The 19,322-nt window shown below is 49.0% G+C and overlaps 1 protein-coding gene across 4 annotated transcripts in view; it reads left to right on the forward strand.

The window, feature by feature from the left end:
* Positions 1 to 7,906: 7,906 nt before the first annotated feature.
* The window catches only part of SLC25A22 (solute carrier family 25 member 22), a 41,367-nt gene continuing 29,951 nt past the window's right edge, over positions 7,907 to 19,322 (forward strand). Inside the window, exon 1 of one of the 4 annotated variants that reach the window (XM_017741688.1) lies at positions 7,907 to 8,069. The gene's annotated coding sequence lies outside the window, so the exon portion shown is untranslated. Of the gene's footprint in view, positions 8,070 to 9,431; positions 9,542 to 15,493; positions 15,582 to 18,310; positions 18,830 to 19,322 lie in introns of those variants that run through there. The other 3 variants (XM_008639360.2, XM_017741689.1, XM_017741690.1) reach the window with 3 other exon arrangements.

Consider the following 19,322-nt stretch of genomic DNA (forward strand, 5'->3'; position numbering starts at 1 on the left):
TGCAGCTGCAGTGTGAGCTACAGGTTGTGCCCTGGGTGGGGGAAATGTCAGGAGCCCCAGGCAAGGGGCTGTGATCTGGTGCTGGCCCTTTGGACAGCAAAGGGCATAGACATACAGCAGGAGCTGATGACGCAGCAGGAAGACCCCAGACGGTCTGGGTGCACAAACTGTAAGAGTATAAAAGCCCAGGAATGCTTTTGTTGGGGATCCCTCCCCAGAGGCACCAGGTCAAGCTGTTTCTGTGTCACTGCACTATGATAAAATTACTTTAGAGGACCCAGACATCTGAGACTGCTGTGGGAAGCGCAGGCCTGAGCCAGTAAGGAAACCCTGTCTGACTGTGTGAGTGTGGGGTGTGCAGTGAGCCAAGAGGGGCACCCGTGGGGTCACTGGAGCCATCTACTGTGAAGGGACTTTGGTCCTAGCAGTGAAAGTCTGGAATGGGGGGAATGTGACTGACAGAGTGGCTCCTGGGTGGTCAGACAGGAAAGTTTCCTTAACACACTCTGGGTTTTATCTGAATAATCTGCAGCCAGGAGGCTGTAAGATGGGTGACTGATGAGTTGCTCCTTCTTCCTCAGCAAGGAGTACCTGGGTGTGGTGTAAGGATGCATGGTCTCCATCTCTGGTCCTCCAAAGGGTCAGGCTTTGGGTTTGCTGCTGGGCTGGCAGTTAGTTGTTTTACAGATGTAAGCAAACCTATGGACTCTCTTTCATCCCCCTGCAGAAACAAAATGCTCCTGGGAGGATAATTGCCAGGTTCACAGTAGCTACTGGAAGGTGGGACGTCCTTGTGAAGTCCGAGGGATGAAAGGTTTGTGGGGTGGGAAGAAAGTTCAGCAGCATTGACCATAACTGCAGAGGGACTCATGTCCCCTGGTGCCAGCCAGCAGCAGGTCCGCCTTGTTCCACACGATGCTTGCTTTTGTCACTTGATCCCTGGTCTCGTTTGCAGGCAGGGAACTGCAAATCTTTTGCACTGCCAGCTTTGCAGTGCCAGCAAGATGTCTTGCACAGGGTGTATCTCTTAATGGGCTGGGTTTATCTGCCTAAAATGATATTGTGCTGTCAGAATGACATAAAAGAGCTTTGAGCTACGCCCCAAGGGGAAAGGAAAAGGGTTGGAAAAATGCAAAATATTTTTTGTTCTGTTGTTAGGAGAGCCTGGGCTGGGGAGATGATGTGTGACCAAACCTGGTTTGGAATGGCTGGGACAAATGAATTTCCTTGTGATCCTGAGTGCTGCAGTTCATGTGTGTTATGATAGGATGGTAATGTCCTGTGAAGGGAGTTTCTGCAGTTTCCCCTTTTCTAGGCTGTTGTAGAACAGAGAGGTGTTTCTTCCTGAGCCTGCCTTCTTCCTGACCTTCCTTTTTCAGAGTGTTTTTTTTCCCTGTTGTTTTGTTGTGGGTTTGTTTTCAGGTTTGTTTTTTTTTTCCCTTTGTTTTTCCCTAGAATGAAGTTCCTACACAGCTGGTGACCTGTCATTGGTGTCCCAGTGGCCCATCAGTGGTGTACCAGAGCTGAGCACCTTCATCCTTTACTGGAGTAGGTTGATACAGCTCTGGCAAACAGTGGAGCAAATTTGGTTTGCACCAGCTGAGTTTGAGCATCATACGGGAGCCGTAGAGCAACAGGAAGAGTCCGGTCCCACAGCCTGTTTAGCCTGTCACTTACAAGTTTGTTAATGTCCTGTTAGACTTCCAGTTGGACATGTCTTTCTCCCAGCTGCCTCTGCTCTCCTGTTAAAATCTGCAATACTGTGTAGGATAAATGTCTGTACTGCTCTTTCTAGAGCAACTGTGCAGGATGGGGAGGAATCTGCCTGTTCACAGCATTCTGCCTTCTGCTACTGCAGGTACATGAGGACTGGTAACTATTCTTTTTACATCCATGATACATTCTCCTAAATCCTTGACTGTGTTTTCAGGAAATGTAAAAGCCTGCTTTAATGCCCATGTTTGCACATTCAGGCTCTCTTAGAAGTGACTAAACATCTGTACTACTACAAGTTGGGAGAGATGGGGTTGTCGATTACTTATCATGGCACATGAGCTAGGGATGCTTCCTGTCGTAGGCAGTGAATTGTTTTTATTTGTTACTCTTGAACATGTTGAACACCACGCCTGTGTTCATGGTGCATTCCTCATAAATGGCTGCATGGACTCCAGCCTTGCTGGAGCCAGTTGTCTTGTCTGTCTACAGTGAGACAGCAGGGATGTAACTGCAGGTGCTTCTTCCCTGCCAGAGAGGTGTCTGAGGTCTAACAGGGCAGTGTGTTTCAGCTTCTCTGGCACCATGATGTAATGAAGCCATCCTCCTTCAGCAAGGCTGAGTCCTCTGGCTGTACCAGAGGGCTGGGGACTGTCACTTGGTCGTATCCAGCTAACAGTGGTGGCTTGCTAGAGCTAACGCTGTGTTGCTCCAGCTAATCCTAACAGCAGATAAATACTTTTTTTCCTGTCCTCTTCTGTTTGCCTTCCAGCACAGAGATAGCAGGAAGGAGGAGGTGGATTGAGCTGTCCAATGCCAAACTTGGATGTTGCTTTAACCTTGCAGTATTGATTGCCTGGTAGTTCAAATTATTGTGAAGATAAAGTAACAGGAGGTACAAAAGCTTTAGAAAACAAGGCAAAATCACAGACAAACCTAATGAAAAGACCTTGTCGCTCTGGGTGGTTTGGATTTCTGTCTGGCAGTTTCATCTCACACATCTGCAAATATAAAAGCTTTGAACATTTTCTGCTTTAGGTGGGTTGTCTACATGGGTTTATATGCTTGGGGGAGGGAGAGGCACCCGGGCAGAAATACTTGTTCTGTATCAGAAGGAATACGATGGGTTACTGTTTATTTAATCTGTGGGGTCTCTGTTGATCTCAATTCAGTACAGCCTGTGGTGAGCTGCTCACAGGAATGCAGTTTTATTTTATTTTGTTAAACATTTTTGTAACTGGTACTTGTTCTCATTTTGGTAGTCCTGTTGTGGGTGGGTGACTGTGTCTTGTCAAACCTTCCTGTGCCCTGTTCCTTCCTTTGGCACTGATGCTGGTGTATGGCATATAAGGAGGGCTGTCTGGATTTTTTTTCTTTCCTGTCTGAGGCATTTATCCAGAAGCCAGGAGGAGAGAGGTTGGTTTTGACCCAACTAAGTTTCCCCAAATAGCATGAATTCAAGGAGCTGGAGATGACTAAGTCACATCAAAGACTGTGCGTGCCCCACCTGGAGTTTTGACTCTATGACTGGGGCTCATACTCTTAATTTAAAGGCTGTCCCAGCTATGAGGGGAGGGAAGGAGAAGGAAATCTTCCCCTTTATATAGGACAGCGATGCTTCTGCGCTGAGTGAGTAACTGGCCTGGAGGAGGTGTTTGGGAAGTGAGGTATGTGCTTTTCTTTTTTAATTAGAACACAAAGATAGGGGACTTTCAGCAGATGATTTTAGTAGGAGAGAGATGCTGTGCACATGAGCAGTTGGTTTGGATCAAGCCAGAATGAAGTCCAGTAGCCATGATCCTTCGTTTCTGAATTCAACTGCAGCTTTCAGTGAAGCTTTTTTGCTTTGACAAGGGGCTGTGCTGTGTGGTGTGAGAGCTCTGAGCCAGGATGAGTGCTGGCTTTGTGTGGATAAGTGCCTGCAATGAAACTGTAGCCTGTGGTGTGCTTAGTCTGGGCCAACCCATCTTCGTTTCTGCTGCTCCTGAGTCTCTGTCCTTGTCACTGTGGTGTCTTGACACCTTACTGCCCTCAATGGCTGTGTTGCCTGCCCGCTTTGACAGAGGAAAGGGCAGTTCCCTGTTGCCTGATGGGTGTGATGGGATGGAAACACCTTCTTCAAGGCCACGTGCAGATTGGGAGCATCTTTGTTGCCCTGTTCAGTGCTGTTCTCTTTGCTCTGTGATAGTTAGGGATTTATAAGAAAGAAGGAATTGTGTTTTAGGGACAGGCTGTGTCAGGGGCTTACTGTGAATTTCGGTAGTGCTTTCTCCTTTGCTACAGATTTAGAGCCTGACCTGTGGTAAGCAATAAGATGTCTGTCTCTGATCCTGTCCCTTACAATGAAACGGCAACAGCAGCACTTCCAGGGCTTTGCCTCTTATGCACAACAGCAGTGGCAGCTGTTGCAGAAGGTATGATCTGATGTAGTAAATGGTCTCCTCTTCTAGGTGTTTCATTTCCCTTTTCCAGTTTGTGTTGGCTTTCTCAAGGATAGCGGTACTAGCTTCCTTTTCCATGCCCTGGGCAAGCTGAGCTCTTCTCTGAAAGGCAACAGGAACACTTGTTGTTTATGAAGGCTGTTTTCTAAGTGTAGTAGTATTTTTAAAGGACATAAAACTCATTGTGTTGGCCTGACCTGCTTCACGTGAGCTGTTCCACTTGCTTTGTTAGTAGCTAAATGTGTGCATGACCTGAGCAGCTGTCATCTTTTTGATGCCCTTTTTTATTTTTTACAGGAACTTATGATGTAGATTCACTGGTGCCTCACTCTGGTTCTTCAAAACTAATGGAGAGCTTGAAGGAAATAGCTTGGATACTGAAGTGATAAGCACTACAGAAATGCCAGACGCTATATAAACAACTGAACTCAGCCCCTGGCCCTTCCTGAGAGAGGGATGATTTGCAGAAATACTTCAACAGATGGTCTGAATTTGGCTTTGGGAAGGGGGGAAGAAATGCCAGGTCGCTGCTGAGCTGTGTGTGGGCGCGTGCCTGCGTGCGCCATGCGGTGTGTTCCCTGCCAGCATGCTCTGGGGAGGCTGAGCAGGCTGCTCCCACAGCCCCCCTGCGCTCAGGAGGCATCTGCACACCGCTGACTCAGGCTCTGTGGCTCTGCTAGGTCCGTGTGTGGAGCAAGCTCCCCTTTTCCCTGTGGTAAGGTTCAACTGTGCCCGCTCGTCAGGCTGGTCTGGTGCAGGGGAGCCATGGGCAGTTTGCAGACACACAGGGTCAGCTTGTGGGAGAGAGGCTGCAGAGCTGCTGTGCAGCTTGTGGGATACTGCTTGGCACACGGGTGAGATTGTAGGAAGGCCGTAGGGTCATCTGACACTGGGTTGTCCCTCTGCTGGTGCAGTCACTGGGACCTGTGTCAGTGCAAATTGAGGTGGTGTGGAACTGGAAACAAATGGATCAGTTGTGGTAAAGGGCAAGCGCTTTTTTGACACACCTAGGCATACAGGTAAGATGGCAAACTTGCTGGCAGCCTGGAAAGGTGTGGGATGGGAAAGGGTTTACATGTCATGGTTGGGGACCCTGATGAACTCTAGCAGAGCTGGCTGCTGTGGCCAGCCTCCCCTCTTCCTGACGAGGTTACTGCTCTTACAGGGGAAGGAGAATGTGTTTCCCCCAGAGTGCTGCCTCAGCTCTGGAGTGGGCTCTGCTCTGGGGCAGGCAGGTTCCCATGTCAGTAGTCACAGCTGACTAGCTGACTCCAGTGGGATTATGGATTGGAGTGCAGAAGTCCTTGTCCAAGGACCTCTGGAGCAGAACAGTGTGTCTAGTTTCTGCATTGCCAAACTGTTGCTAGCCTTCCCAGGCAATGTGCCTGTTACACTGCTCACTGGCATGGCAATTCCTTGTGTCTACTGCTGCCTGCTGTTGCTGCCACGCATTCTTTGTGAGACAGTGTTGGTAATTAGAGCAGAGTTGTGAGGTTCCCTTCAGGAGTGATTTTTGTTTGGAAACTTTCTGAAAACAGGTCTAATTCTTAAGCAGTGCAAGATGAATTGCTTCCCTGAGGACGTGTCAGGTAAATTCTTGTGGATACATCTGTCAGCAGCATTGCACTGCGCATGTGGAATAGCCAGGTGAGACATCTGATGCTCAGGGAATGACTTTCCAAGTTTCATACACTTCACTTTTTCCTCTTTTTCCTTTCTTGTGTTACTCATCTCCCAGCACTCTGTTCAGGTGAGCAGAACTGGATGTGTTTTCATTTGCCTATAGCCTCCAAAATATATTGTCTTCCTGCCAGGGATGCCTTGCCTGCCTTGCAGCCTCCAGATTCACAGCACTCTGGGTGAGCAGGGAGCTGCTGAATGGATTATGCCACAGACACCTGAGCCATCAGGCGGTGGTTGCAGTCCCCTTGACGATTCCTTTGCTTGTCACAGATTGTGAGTTTCCGTGGACGAGCTGCTAACTGCTTCAGGAGCAGTATGACCCATGCAGGGCTCCTGATGCACGTTTAGCAAGGAACCATTTTGCTCTGATCTGAACAGTTTTGGTGTAAGCAAAACAGCTGAGGTGGGAGGCAAGAAGTGCTGTTGGCAATGCAGGAGGGGAGCAGTTGTGTTCACATACCCCCCCCAGCAAAGGGACTGGCAGCAGCACTGTCCTGTGGCTGAGAGGCAAGGAATATTGATTAACATGAGATTTAAGTGGCATTTTTGTAGTGCACTGGGAGCATTAGTGAAATGCTGCCTTTGGCGCTGAGAAGTAATGAGATAAGCTTTCTTCTTCAGAGAGGTCTCTGCCTGCTGTTGCTAAGTGTTTGGAATGCTGGGAAATGTTCTTTTGTTATCCTGTCAATTCTCCATGTCTGGTCTCTTGTACAAAAGGCACCTGAAATACAGCCTTGGCTCTAGCGGGCAGCTGAGCTTGCAGCCTGTACACCAGTGTTGGCATGCTTACATGGTGGCTCCTGCTTGATGCTTCTCTGTCACCTTGCCCTAGGTGGAGCCTAGCTCCTGACTCCAAAGAGTGACACAGGAGGGATCTGTCCTTTCACGCCCTGGGGTCCTGTTTCATTAACCTGCGATATTTTAGCGTTGGTTCCCATGTCAGTGGCTGATGCTCTCAATGCACTGTGGCTTTGCTACAGGGACAGGATGCAGGGTTTGTGGGATGCTTTGCAGTTCCAGCCAGGCTCAACAGTCCCTCTTTGGGACTCTTGAGTGACAGCTGTCAGTTGACATACAGACCCACAGGGCTCTGGGTTACTAAGCCTTTGAAATAATTTTGTTCAGGGCCCAGAAGCTCTTATCTCCCAGGCTTCCCTGGAGGGATTCTTGTTCTATTTTATTGTTGTGTATTGGTTTACTTTATCAGTGCACTCAGCAGGCTGCTGCAGGCCGCTGCCAAGAGGAACAGCCTTGCTTCCACTCATGCCTCTCTCTGCTTGTGTCAACACAAGTGTTTGTGTGTTCACAGCTACACATGACCTGGGAATAGGCCTGATCCAAAATGAGTTCTTCAAGTTGCTAGGGAAAGGAAGAGCAGGAGCCTGAAATTGTGCTGGACAAGTGGTTGAGTAACCACAGTCTCTGCTGGAAAGCAAATCATGTGGCACTTTCTGGGGGCTAAAAATCCCTGATACTGTTCCCTTCATGAAAATCTTTGCACCTTCTCCGCCAACACACTGTCAAGACTGCATGGAGCCTGTACCAGTGCCTCTTTGTGCAGGACAAGTTGTGTTGCGCTCTCCTTCCGCAGCACTGGGTCTCACCTGGTGCCTGGTTGTAGATTCTCTCTTTGATGCGGAGAGACAGCATCATGCCTTTGTAACACTTAAAATTCACATAGCATAGCAGCCAGAGAAAGGTGATGGCTTTTCATATCTGGTAGGGATGGCCCTATGTACTGCCAGATGTATAGGATACTGCATGCAGTATAGGAAGAAGTGGGAAGAGAGGGGGGAGAAAAAAAAACCGCAGCGCCTTTGCTTTGCTCCAGCACAGTCCGCGAGTGCTCACAGGAAAAGCATATCCTTCAGAAGGTGCTTGGTGAGCATGTGTCCTTGGAGGTGCCAAGAAATATGAACAACTTCCTCTCCTCTTCCTCTCCTTCCTTTGCCTGCCGGGAAGTGGTGACAGTGCCCAGCAGACACCTCAGTGTGAACACAGCTGATGCGGAGCCTTCCTCTCAGAGGTGACAGAGGTTAGGGATCTGCTTACCCTTGGGCTGGAGAGATGGGAGGCTCCTCTCTGAGCATATCTGAACCTTGCTGGGATTGTGTGTCTCTTTCCTGCTGTCCTTTTGCTTCTCCCCGCTGCAGCCTGTTCTGTTTCTGAAGGCTCTGCACCCATTTCGACACAGGAGGTGCAACTGTCCCTACTGCCTGCTTCCATTGCCAGGTAGGTTTAGGGAGTGTGTTGGGATTGCCTAACTTTGTTAAGGTCACACTGCAGGCTCTGCATGCTGGCTGAGCTGTCCTGGCTGGCTTCGGGGATGTGGAGGAGATGGGACTGTATGAGCATGACATGGCTCGATGATGGGTGACTTGCAGCCCTGGATGCTGCTCCGGGGCTTGAGGCTGCTGGTGCCTTGTGGTACCGTGGGAAGGGGGCTGCCAGCAGGGTCCTAGGCTCAGAGTCCCAAAGCAGCAGGGTGTCATCCCAAGGCTTGTGGTGTACTCTGGGCCACAGAGATAGGAAGAGACAAGCTGGCTTGCCCTTCGGAGAGAGGATCCTGTCTGTGTCTATCATTGCACCAAGGGCTGAGTGAATGAGCAGGGATTTTGCACATTAACCAGGCAGCAGCTGGGCTGAGGGAGCGGTAGGGTGCCAGCCGTAGTGCTCCTGTGCTTCTCCAAAAGCTCTGTCAAGGCAAGTACTTTCCGCTCTCTCACAGCTATTATGAAAGAGCCTGGGTTTGCTGCACCCTTCTCTCGCTTTGCCCTCAGGGCATGCTGGGCTTGTTTGAATTAATGTAATTAGCACATGCCTTATTAGCTCACTAAGGCACAAAGAACTCATGTATATTTGTAGCCAGGTTAAGCAGCCCCTATTAATTTAATAACTGTGTCCTCCTCAGTGCATGGCAACAGTTAATCACTGGTGGTGACTCAGGACCAGCCAGTATGGTGGAAATTTGGGTGAGGTGTATATGCGTGCGGTTCTCTTTTATTGTGTTGTATTTTTATTAATGAGCAGAGCTGTGAAGGGAATTAGCAGCAGGCACAGTAGATGGAAGGGAACTTTCAGTGCAGGTTTACTAAACAACCGGCCCTGGATATTTCCTATGCTCTACACTGTTGGTAGAAAAAAATCCGTAGAATGAATCAGCGAAATATGACACAGACTGGGAGCCAGAAATTTACAGAAATAAACTTTAGCAACCCACGCTTGAACTCTGCTCCAATCAGGTTATGTACTAGGTACTGATAGTAATTTTGCCTCATGGTCTATTCTGTTTCCCCTTGGTGATTCTGAGGCAGGGGAAGTGGCTAGTGTATTCTGGTGCTGCTTGTATTTAAGACTGCAAAAGAGCAAGGTTCTTGTAAAAGGACAAAAATAGTTGCAAGTAATTTTCATTTGCTGCAGCACTGTGGTCCTTGGTTCCTTTTACTCTTCTGGGTCTTGCCATGCACATCCCTTAGCTAGGTGCCATGGAATGCTGCCAGGATGTTTGTTACCAGGTGTTTGTCAGGGTTGGTTTGTTTTTTGTTGGTTTTTTTGCTTCTTTTTTTCACAGAAGCTGCAGATGTTGGCTTGGACTCCACCACAGTGGAATGATGCAGTCTGTGAATCCAGGATGGTGGCATGTGTCTCTGTATCCAGTAGTCCTGCATGTGGGATAGTAAAGTCCTGCACTGATTCTAAAACTAGTGAGTTAAGAATTTTGGGGGCTTTTTTCAGCCAAGACCACTATACATGCACAGGAGACTTCCTGCATTTCTTGTCTTCTTCCTCCTTCTTCAATAATCACAGGTTGTGCTCTTTGTGGTGAGCATAAGCTGGGAGTAGGAGCAGGAAGAATGGTACTGGAAAGCTGTTGATGTGCTTGCACTGTTTTGGTCAGGTTTTCTACAAGTAAGAGTTGGAATGAGATGCAGATGTCCTGCCTGCTCCTACTCCCTCTTTTTATTTTACCCGTTTGCTGTTTCCGCCAAGTGAGTTTGGGCTTGCAAGGCCTGGACTGTTCTTGGCCATCATGAGCCTGTGCAGGAGCATCACTGAGAAGATGAAGTTGTTACAGTCAAAGAAACAATGAAACCCCATGAAACTGGACCAAAGTGTGTTTGTACTTGTAATAATGTGCCCTCTTGCTGCATCTGGCAGGGGAGCAAGTCCCCAGGCTCCAGCAGAGATGGTGAGTTCTTCTGGCTTGCATTTCTGCTCAGAACCCCAACCTCCTGGGAGGCACAGAAGGAAAACAAGTCTGAGATCTCCATGGAGTGACAGGGGATGCACACAAGTCTTGCTGCAGCATGTTGAAGCAGATGAATTTATTTCTACTTTCTTAGAGCCCGTTCTCAGGAGAGCTGAATGTGTAAATGAAGGCTCTGTGAGTGGTTAGTGGGGTGAGGAGATGCAATGGGTGAGGATCTGCAGGGGTGCCCATGTGCAGTTCCTAACAGGTGCATTGCAGGGGAGAGAAAAAGCCAAGGAAAGTCTGAGGGAAGATAAATACCTGCTGGGGTACCTCAGATGCTGGCCAGAGATGGTGATTTCCCTCCCCCCTCTTTTTTTCTTTGTTTCAGGAGCAGGAAGGGACACTGCTTGGCTCACGCTGGCTCAGAGCTGTGGAATGCTTGGTACACACCAAGACAGGAGGCATTTTCCAGGACAGCTTTTTTTAGTCAGTGTTGTGGCTTTGTCTGGGATAGAGTTAATCTTCTCCCTAGAAGCTGGTAGAGTGCCGTGTTTTGAATTTATTATGAGAACAATGTTGATAACATGCTGATATTTTAGTTGCTGCTAAGTACTGCTCACTCTAAGTCAAGGACTTTTCAGTTTCCCACGCTCTGCCAGTGAGGACGCGCACAAGAAGCTGGGAGGGAGCGTGGCAGCAGGAAAGCTGTGACGTAGGCACCATCATGGAAACACGGTGGGATGACTCTTCAGAAGGGACAGTCAAGGAAGGAGCGGCAGGGACTCTGTCTATTAGGGAGTGTTTCCACTTCAAGAGCTCAACGGTAGTGATGATAAGGTTGAGTGCCTGTGGGTGAGAATCACAGGGAAGGCTAACAAGACAGACATCCTGGTGGGAGTCTGTTCAGACCACCCAACCAGGATGAAGAGACAGATGAATTATTCTGTGAGCGACTGCTTCATGATTGCTAGCCCTTTTTCTTATGGAAGACTTGCTGGATGTCTGCTGGAAGCTTGACACAGCAGAGAGAAGGCAGTCTAGGAGATTCCTGGGCTGTGTGGAAGATAACTTCTGACACAGCTGGTCAGAGAGCCTACCGGTGTGCTGCCCCCCAGACCTGCTGTTTACAAACAGAGAAGGGCTGGTGGGAGATGTGGTGGTTGGAGGCAGTCTGGGGCACAATGACCATGAAATTACAGAGTTCTCAATTCTTGATGAAGTAAGGAAGGAGGTCAATGAAGGGGTTCAGAAAGTCTGAACATACTTTAACAAGGAAATCTTAAAGATCCAGGATGTCCCTATGTGCCAAAAGATGAGCCAGTGGGAAAGAAGACTGGCCTAGTAGAACAGGGAGCTTTTGCAGGAATCCAGGGGGAAAAAAAGAATTTATGACTTTTGGAAGAAGGGGTAGGTGACTAAGGAAGAGTACAAGGATGTTGTTAGGTCATGTAGAGAGAAAATTAGAAAAGCGAAAGCTCAGCTAGAGCTCAATCTGATCAGTGCTATGAAAGGTAATAAAAAGTGTTTCTGTAAATACATTAACAACAGAAAGAAGGCCAAAGAGAATCCCCATCTTTTTTTGGATGCAGAGGGAACAGCAACAAAGGCTGAGGAAAAGACTGAGGTGCTTAATGCCTTCTTTGTCTCAGTCTTTAGCAGTAAAACCGAATATCCTCAGGGCAGCTGGCCCCCTGAGCTGGTGAGAGAGCAGAAAAGATCCCCTGCAGTCCAGGAGAGCAGAAAAGATCCCAGCAATCTAGGAGGAAGTAGTCAGTGGCAAGGGTGCTGATGGAGCTGGCAGAGCAGCTCACCAAGCCAGTCTCCATGCTAGTCCCAGGGTGGGGATGCTGGGAGTCCACAGTGGGCAGAGCAGTGACCTGAGCTGTCCATCGTTCCCCTCTGCGGCCTCCGGTTTGGTCCCAGTGAACCGGCACCACCCCAGGACTACACACTTTAAGGCATCCAACAGGAACAGCTCTGTGGTTGGTAGAGTGTTGCTCTGGTGAGGTACTGCTGCAATTTGGCCTGAAAAGATGCTTATTCCTCCCAGCAGGGTCACTGGCATCCCTTCCTTTCCGTGAAGAAAGTTGAGAGCCAAGAGCCCTGGTTTCATTGCTGGTGGGGAATGAATGGTCCCTTTCAGGCCCCAGGACCTCAACTCAGTGCTCTACCTCATTCCTACTGAGGGGGTTAGAATCTGACCCTTAACTTTCCCTTGGGCTTCTTGGCTGGTTGTTCTTAATTACTGCATTGTACATGGTGATTATTTTAAACTGGGAGGGGGGAACTCTTTTCTACCCTATTGGCCTCTTGGCAGAGCGCCCAAGAGAGGGATTTGCACCATTTAGTTTCTCCATGGTATGTCCTTCCAGATCAAAGAGTTGGTCTGTCTGTCAGCTGACTCTGCCTTTTTGTTGACCACCACAGATTATTGAAGAGAAATGCTGTATAAAAGTTCTTCTTCTCCTTGCTCTGTCTCCCATCTGCCAGACTCCCAAAAGCTCAGCAAAGCTGTCTTCTCTCTCCAGCTAATGCTGCATGTCTCTGAAGCTGTAATTTCTTAAAAACTGATGTAGAGAACAGATCCAGAGGAAGGTTGATTTAAAAATATTTAGAATCACATCAGTTCAGCATGTGACTACATGATTTCTCAGGTGGCACTTGGAAAGGGATATTACTGGCAACAAGCACCCACTTAGTTTGTCCAGTAATGTCCAAGGTGCACTTGCTTGTACACCATGATCATGTGCATGTCTGTCAGTTAGCTTGTGCTTCTGCTGTTGGCTCTGAAGCTGCAAAATGACCTAGCCCATTATTATCATAATTTAAATAACCATTTTATGTAGAAGTTGCTACATATATATATATATATATATGTGTGTATAGTTCAGTGTGTTTGCATATGGATTACCTGTTCTGTAGCTACTTCTTACAGATCCTTTTGAATTGGTGGAGACACTTTCAGGTTTCTACAGACTGAAGATTGGAATCCACCACTATTTTCAAGCAGATGCTGGGCCTGAATTTTTGCTATGGCCATACCCAGGCCTCATATGACCACATCACTGAAGATTTTATGATGAGATGCATGGAAAGGGTTTTTGGCCCTCTGGCACCTACTCCAAGACAGTTTGCTTTGAGCATGAGTAGTTGTCCTAAATTTAGAGGCTTGTTACTTGTGTTGTAAGTGTTCAGAGGAGTGACAGGGCAGCAGGGCAGCATGCCTGATGTGGCATTTGTGCAGAGCAGAGGAGCCAGGTCTTTTGAGACTTGACCCAATTGCCATTTTGAGAACTTTGAGAGGAGGCAGGTTGAGATGGGAAGAGTGCCAACAGCTCCCATGGGTTTCCTTTGCTCCCCTCAGTCTTGCCAGGGGTGCTGTGAGCACTGTTAGACCTGTTGTCTCTCTGCTGTGAGGGAAGATACTGCCTTAAGAGAGTGTTTTAATGTGTTGTCCTCCAGTGGAACAGAACTCTATGTGTTCTCAGTAAGATGACTCCAAGCTCATTTGTCCAAACCTTCCCTCCGGTTCCTTCAGCTTGGCATCTCCAACGTCTTTGATATCAAGACTTCCCCTGTGAGCCCTGGGTGAGTCACTTCTCCTAAGCGCTGTCCTTACTCATACCATCTTGCAGCTCAGTTGCAAAACCTCCAGGACAGGGACTTTCCTTGACTGAAGGTCAGAGCAGCCCCTAAAATGACAGATTCCAGGTAGGCACTGGGGCCTTTTGGCATGCTGCAGTACTGATACCCATGCCCACCTTCAAGGTGAGCACTAGCTTTCCATCTCTTGATCCAGGGCAGTTTCCCAAGACATGCCAAGTCAAAGGGTATATCTGGTGTTTGTTCCAGACCAGCACAGGCCTGTTCCCCAAGTCTTTCTGTCTTGGCAGATGGTTTGGCATCTCAGTGTCAGAGGTCATGCTGATGCAAGAAGAGGCCGCCATGGGACTCCTTTTGTTAAGCAATAGGGCAAATGGCTTCTGCTCTAATCCAAGTAAATTGCTGGTTTTTTGGCCTGGAGAAGTTCTCCAGGTCAGGAAGGCACTTCTCCTGCTGCTCACAGTGCCTTTTGGAGGCCTTGTTCCAACCCTTAGCTCTCACAGAGGTAACAGCAGGTGCTTGTTGTCTTCTTGTCTTTACTTACCGCAGAAGATTTTTCAGCAAAGCAGGAAAAGTTGCATGATGCTGTACTGGGAGTGAGGGGGGCCAGCCTATGCTTCCAGTGGGATGGAGAGCCCAAAGGGGAGGGTGTGGGAAAACTGAGTGTGTTCCTCCTACTCCTTCTTCTACTGCCTGGAGGCAGGAAGTTCCCCACCTGCTTCCCTGCTGCTTTGTCCCCTTGCTTTCCAGTGATACCTGCTGCTCCACTCACTTTGATCCTTGCTTTGGAGTCGGCAGCTATGCTGCCTTTTCCTGGTGTGGCTGAGACCAAGCAGTCAGAGGGGTAGTTTCCAGGAGCAGTGAAGGGTCTGCCTGGTGTCTTTGGGAACTCCTTTGCTTTGCAAGGAGGTGACCCTGATGACTGAGGGCAGCAGGTAAATCTCGACTGTTGCTGTGTGGATCTCCTGTAGTCTCAAGTAAATTCAGGTGGAGAGGGTAGTTGCAACAGTGTGCATGCAGTATCAGAATATAGGATATTGCTGCAGTCCCAGGGGCTTGCGGGATTCTCCCCTGTGGCGCTTCCAACATGGCCCTGTTGTAACTCCTGTTGCAACATTGTGGATGACTGCACTGGTTTGGATGTGGAGAGTCTGCTAAGATGTTGGACTGTTTTTGTTCAAGGCTTGTTTTTTTCTTAAGCTGGAATGTTGTCATAGGCACAGGGTGTTCCTCAGGCTGCCAACTGTGCTTTGAAATCCTTCTGAAGGTGAAGGGCAAGTCAGTGATGGAGCTGGAATGCGAGCTCAGGAGTCTTTTATTGCTGATCGGGGGTTTTGTTCCTCTTTTTCCCCTCTATAGGCATCCTGGTAAATTTATACTGCCGCCACCTGCAGTTGCAAAGCCAAACATCTCTACAACATGCCCTCAGGCAGGGAACTTGCCTGTTCTTCGAGGCATTCTCTCATCACAAGGTCTCTCTGCGTGAAGTTAAGGCTCCCCAGTGTGCAGGGAGAGTGGAGGCTGGATATGGGGGCAAAGTTTGCCTGCAGTTTTGCAAGGGTGCCAGCCTGACTGTTCTCACGGTGATAGGAGGGGGCGGAGGGGGGACACCCATCCCGACCAGCCTGAGGGAAGCTGCACGCGACAGAGGTCAGTCGTGGAGGATGGGAAGGGATTGCTGGAGCTGAGGGTCCTTGCAGGGGCTGTTAGGGAGGAGTGCCCTGTGTGCTGAGGCTCAGTATCCCTGTGCCTTGCCAGCTGAGTGGGCGCTGTGCCACTGAGCCTGTCCCGAGAGTGTGGGTAGCCAATGGTGCAGGCGGCTGGCATGGCACCTCCCCGCTGGGACTTTGGCCTTTTATCACCTGAGGCAAGGGGGAAGACTGCCTTGGGCTTGGCGCTGTCGAAGCCCGGTGTGGTACGGCTACAGCTGGCTGGTGACCACGAGGCAGGTGAGTTTGCGTGTGCAGCCCCGGGGCTTCTGGTGGCAGAATGGTGTGAAGGGGTTGTGCTGTCCCCTGTGCAGCTGGAGAGGTGACAGTCTCTGACGGTGGGGAGCATTCACCAGCATGTTTGAGAGTTGCTTTGTTTTCTCAAGGACTAATGCCTTGCCAGGTCCTGCAAGGAAATTCATGGCAGTCCCTGCTTTCAAGGGCCTAAAGGCAAGCAAGGTTAAACTGCCACTGATTTTCTCCAACCCCTCTGTGCCAAAATGTCCTGAGCAGGTGAGAGCCAAGTTGACAGCTTCTCCCCAGGTGGCATTAGCTGGTGCCAACTCCCTTGTACACTTGTGCCTGTCATGCATCTAGAAAGCAGCTTCTCTCAGGAAATAACTGCAGTTTCATTTTGCACTCCTTAAACCTTATTGTGATGACAGCTTTGCTCCAGTCATTAACAGACTTTGGCATTGTCCACACCTTCAGATGCATTTGTGCTGTGAAGGAAAGTGTTGTGCTGATCCCAGAGGGTTTCTCCTCTCCCAGCAGGTACTCACTGCTGATTGCTTCCCCCTGCCATCCCTGACTGTGAATGGTTGCATGGCTGTGTCCTCTTGACACAGTGGATGCTGGCACAGCTTTGCTTCCTCTTCTCACCCTCTGAACCCTGCTTCTTGACATCAGCTTCTCTGACTGGAGCTTTGAGTCTGTCTGCTCTCAAGACAAATGGAAATATGTGGGAGTCCTGACTTCCCCTTCTGCTGTTTATTCTTAAGTCAAGGTTGTAGTTTGGAAGTTGGCTTTCAGTGATAATAGCTCCAGCATGTGCTGGCCCCCAGTTCCATCTCATTCCTGCCTGATTGCTCAGCACAAATATTTGTGCTGGCATGAAACCAGGGATGGGAACGTGTTTGGGCGTAGGGAAAAGACGGATTTGCTTTCTTTGGCCACAGCACCAGCTGACATTTGCTAAAGGTTTTCTGTCAAACTGGCAGCCTGTGTGTGCTCAGATAAATCAGCATGTGCAGCAATGTGAGCCCGAGAGGATGTGCTCAGCTGCACTGGGGCTGCTGGGGAGGGGATCTGGAAATGGGAGTGCTGGCAGAGGGCAGAAGTGAAGAGCTGGCCTGGGGGAGCTGGTGGACTGGGAGCCCACAGCTGGCTTGGAGGATGCCAGCTGTGGCTCTGGCAGCCTGGCAAGGGAAGAGCAGGAGAAAGAGGGGTGCTGTACTCAACTCAGACTGGGGGGTAGAGCAGCGGCATCTGGGGGTAGAGGTGGCCAGCCACATCTGTAGGGCAGTGTGGTGGCACTAAATGCAATGAGCAAGGTCAGAGAGGTGTGGGTGGGTTTAACCTGTTTCTTCTCCTGTGATGTCTTGGCCTGTGGAGATGTGGATGCCTGTTTCTCCAATCCAAGCCTGCTGGTGTGACACATTAATGAGGCATGATGAGCTCTGTGTGCTCCCCTCCATGCCCCACGCTGGGCTGTGATTCTCTAGTAAGCACTTTTCCTTCAGGTGATAAGGCAAGAACTGAAGGTTGAGAGTTCAGCCCCGTGCCCCAGGCTGATGAGGAGAGCAGATACAAAGGTTGGCCTTCCTGGAGAAAGCCTCACTGTCTGAGTTGTGTGGGAGATGTGTGGCAAGACAAGGGGGGGAAAAATAGCACCGCTTTGCCAGTGGCTTAGGCTGTGAGGACCAGATATATCCAGAGCTGTCCAGGATTGCGGTGTGGTACTTTGGTGTGTCACTGTCTGGAGCTGACTTTTGGGAGGTGAGAAAAAGGAAAGGCAGGATTGAGGAGGCTCCTGGGCTATTCATGTGTGTCAGCAGGAGCTTCGGGCCATTCGCACTGCTTCGGTGTGCGTGTGGCTCTGAAACTAATTTGCCTGATCATTTTAATAAATGTGAAAGGGATGTCCTGGTGTGCAAGTAATGGGGCATTAATCCATGCCTAGCTGTGTTAACAGCACTCTAGGAAGGAAATACTCTCATGCTGTTCTCACTCTCTTAATTATGGGATGTTCAATTTAGAATCCTCTTCCATGAGGGCTGTTCAGCCTCTTTGGCTTTCAGATGGCTTTCTGGTTACTCTTGTTTCACCTACCCACCTACTACCAGTTTGATCCCAGCTCCTCAGCTCCTTTTACCATGCAGGTTCCCAGTTCCAGCAGTGCCATTGTCCTGAAGTTGAACCATACAAAGACTTTCTGAGGCATCAGCACCTTTTTGGTGCTGCTGGCTTGTCTGCTGGCCCAGTGCAGGTGCTGATGGGAGATTTCCTAGGAAGATGCAAACCCTGCTTCCTTCTCCCACAGGAAGCCTTGGAGCTACACCCTGCTTGGCTGCAGATGCTTGCCTGCTTTTATGTGCAGTTTTTGGCTCCTGAGAGCGTTGTGTTCCTGGGAAGATATACTTGGGTCTTTACTTAATCTCTTTCCTTTTTAGGTTAGATGTATAATGTTGTTGTGGATTTGTTTTTTAAATGTCCTATAATATTCCTGTAATTCTCTTCCCAGACTGTCTTCCCCCCTCTTAGACTGCAAAATGGTAGCAGCTATTTTCCTGCCCTGGAAGCGACTGGGGTCTGGGTCTCCCCAGAAACTCCCTGGCCATGCCACTAGAGGCTTCATCAGTCACCCTCTTTTAAGGGACTCAGGGAGTTCTGTAGATTACAGCAAAGTGGTCAGATAGAGCTTGGGGTGAGTTTGGGTTTGTTTTGCAAATGGTCATTCGTTGGAGCTCTGGTTAAACAAACAGAGCTCAAATAAGCTTTCCACTTCATTGCATTAAAATCCCTTAATTCATTAAAATCCCCTGGCCACAGACATTCAGGCCTCTGCTGTGCCAGGTGCTGTTTAAACAGTTATCAAGTGCTGGTGTCTGCTGTAAAATGTTCACATTGTTCGCTTCCTGTCGCTCGTCCGCGAGTTGAGTGGCTTTTGTTAGGGGAGATGATACTAGTCCTGGTATTTGCTGGCTGTACAGCCAGCACCAAGGAAACCTGTAACTTTGCCCAGTTTTAAACCCAGGAAGGTTGTTTTTACCCTGTCTTGCTGTGCAGCTGCAGCAGGAGCATCTGTTCCCTGGTGGGAAGCAGAGCAGTTTTCCAGCTGGATCAGACAGGGGAGGGCTGTGTAGTTACTGGGCAGGTGGAGAGCTGAAGCCAAAAGTCAAAAGAAAAAAAGGCAAGAGAGAACTAAACTCGGCTGTCCCAAGTCCGTCTTGGTGCACAAGGACTCCCTTGCCCACTTGTGTCAGCAGGTAAGAAACAGCCCTGTGATGTATTTATGTCTCCATCTTGGTCTCTCACTCTTTTGGCTACCTGTCTATGGTGAATATTGTGTCAAAACACAGCCTCACTGTCTTTTCTTGCTGTTGCCCTTTGTGATGGGTACCTGTCCTCCTGAATGCCCCTCTGCAGGGAAGGGTGCAGCAGAGGCAACAAGGGGGGAGCTCCAGAGCTTGGAGCCAGGACCACTCGGTGCATGTATTTTGTCAGACCTGTCTCAATAAACACAAGTTTATTGAGGGTGTAGACATTTTCAAGTGAGTTTTCATGATTCACGGCTTGTTTATGACAGGGTTACAGGCTTTCAGCAACGGGTCTTCCTATATTTTTATATTTTTGTCTTATTCTGGTTAATTTGATAGAAAATTAATTAACCTAAAGCAAACTACTCTTGTGGACATGCATATGAAAGCACATGTAATGAAGGGTGTAAGTGATTTTCAGTTAGACAGTGCAGACTTAGCT

Source organism: Corvus brachyrhynchos, unplaced genomic scaffold, assembly GCF_000691975.1.
Source record: "Corvus brachyrhynchos isolate BGI_N302 unplaced genomic scaffold, ASM69197v1 scaffold115, whole genome shotgun sequence".
Taxonomy (NCBI): Eukaryota; Metazoa; Chordata; class Aves; order Passeriformes; family Corvidae; genus Corvus; species Corvus brachyrhynchos.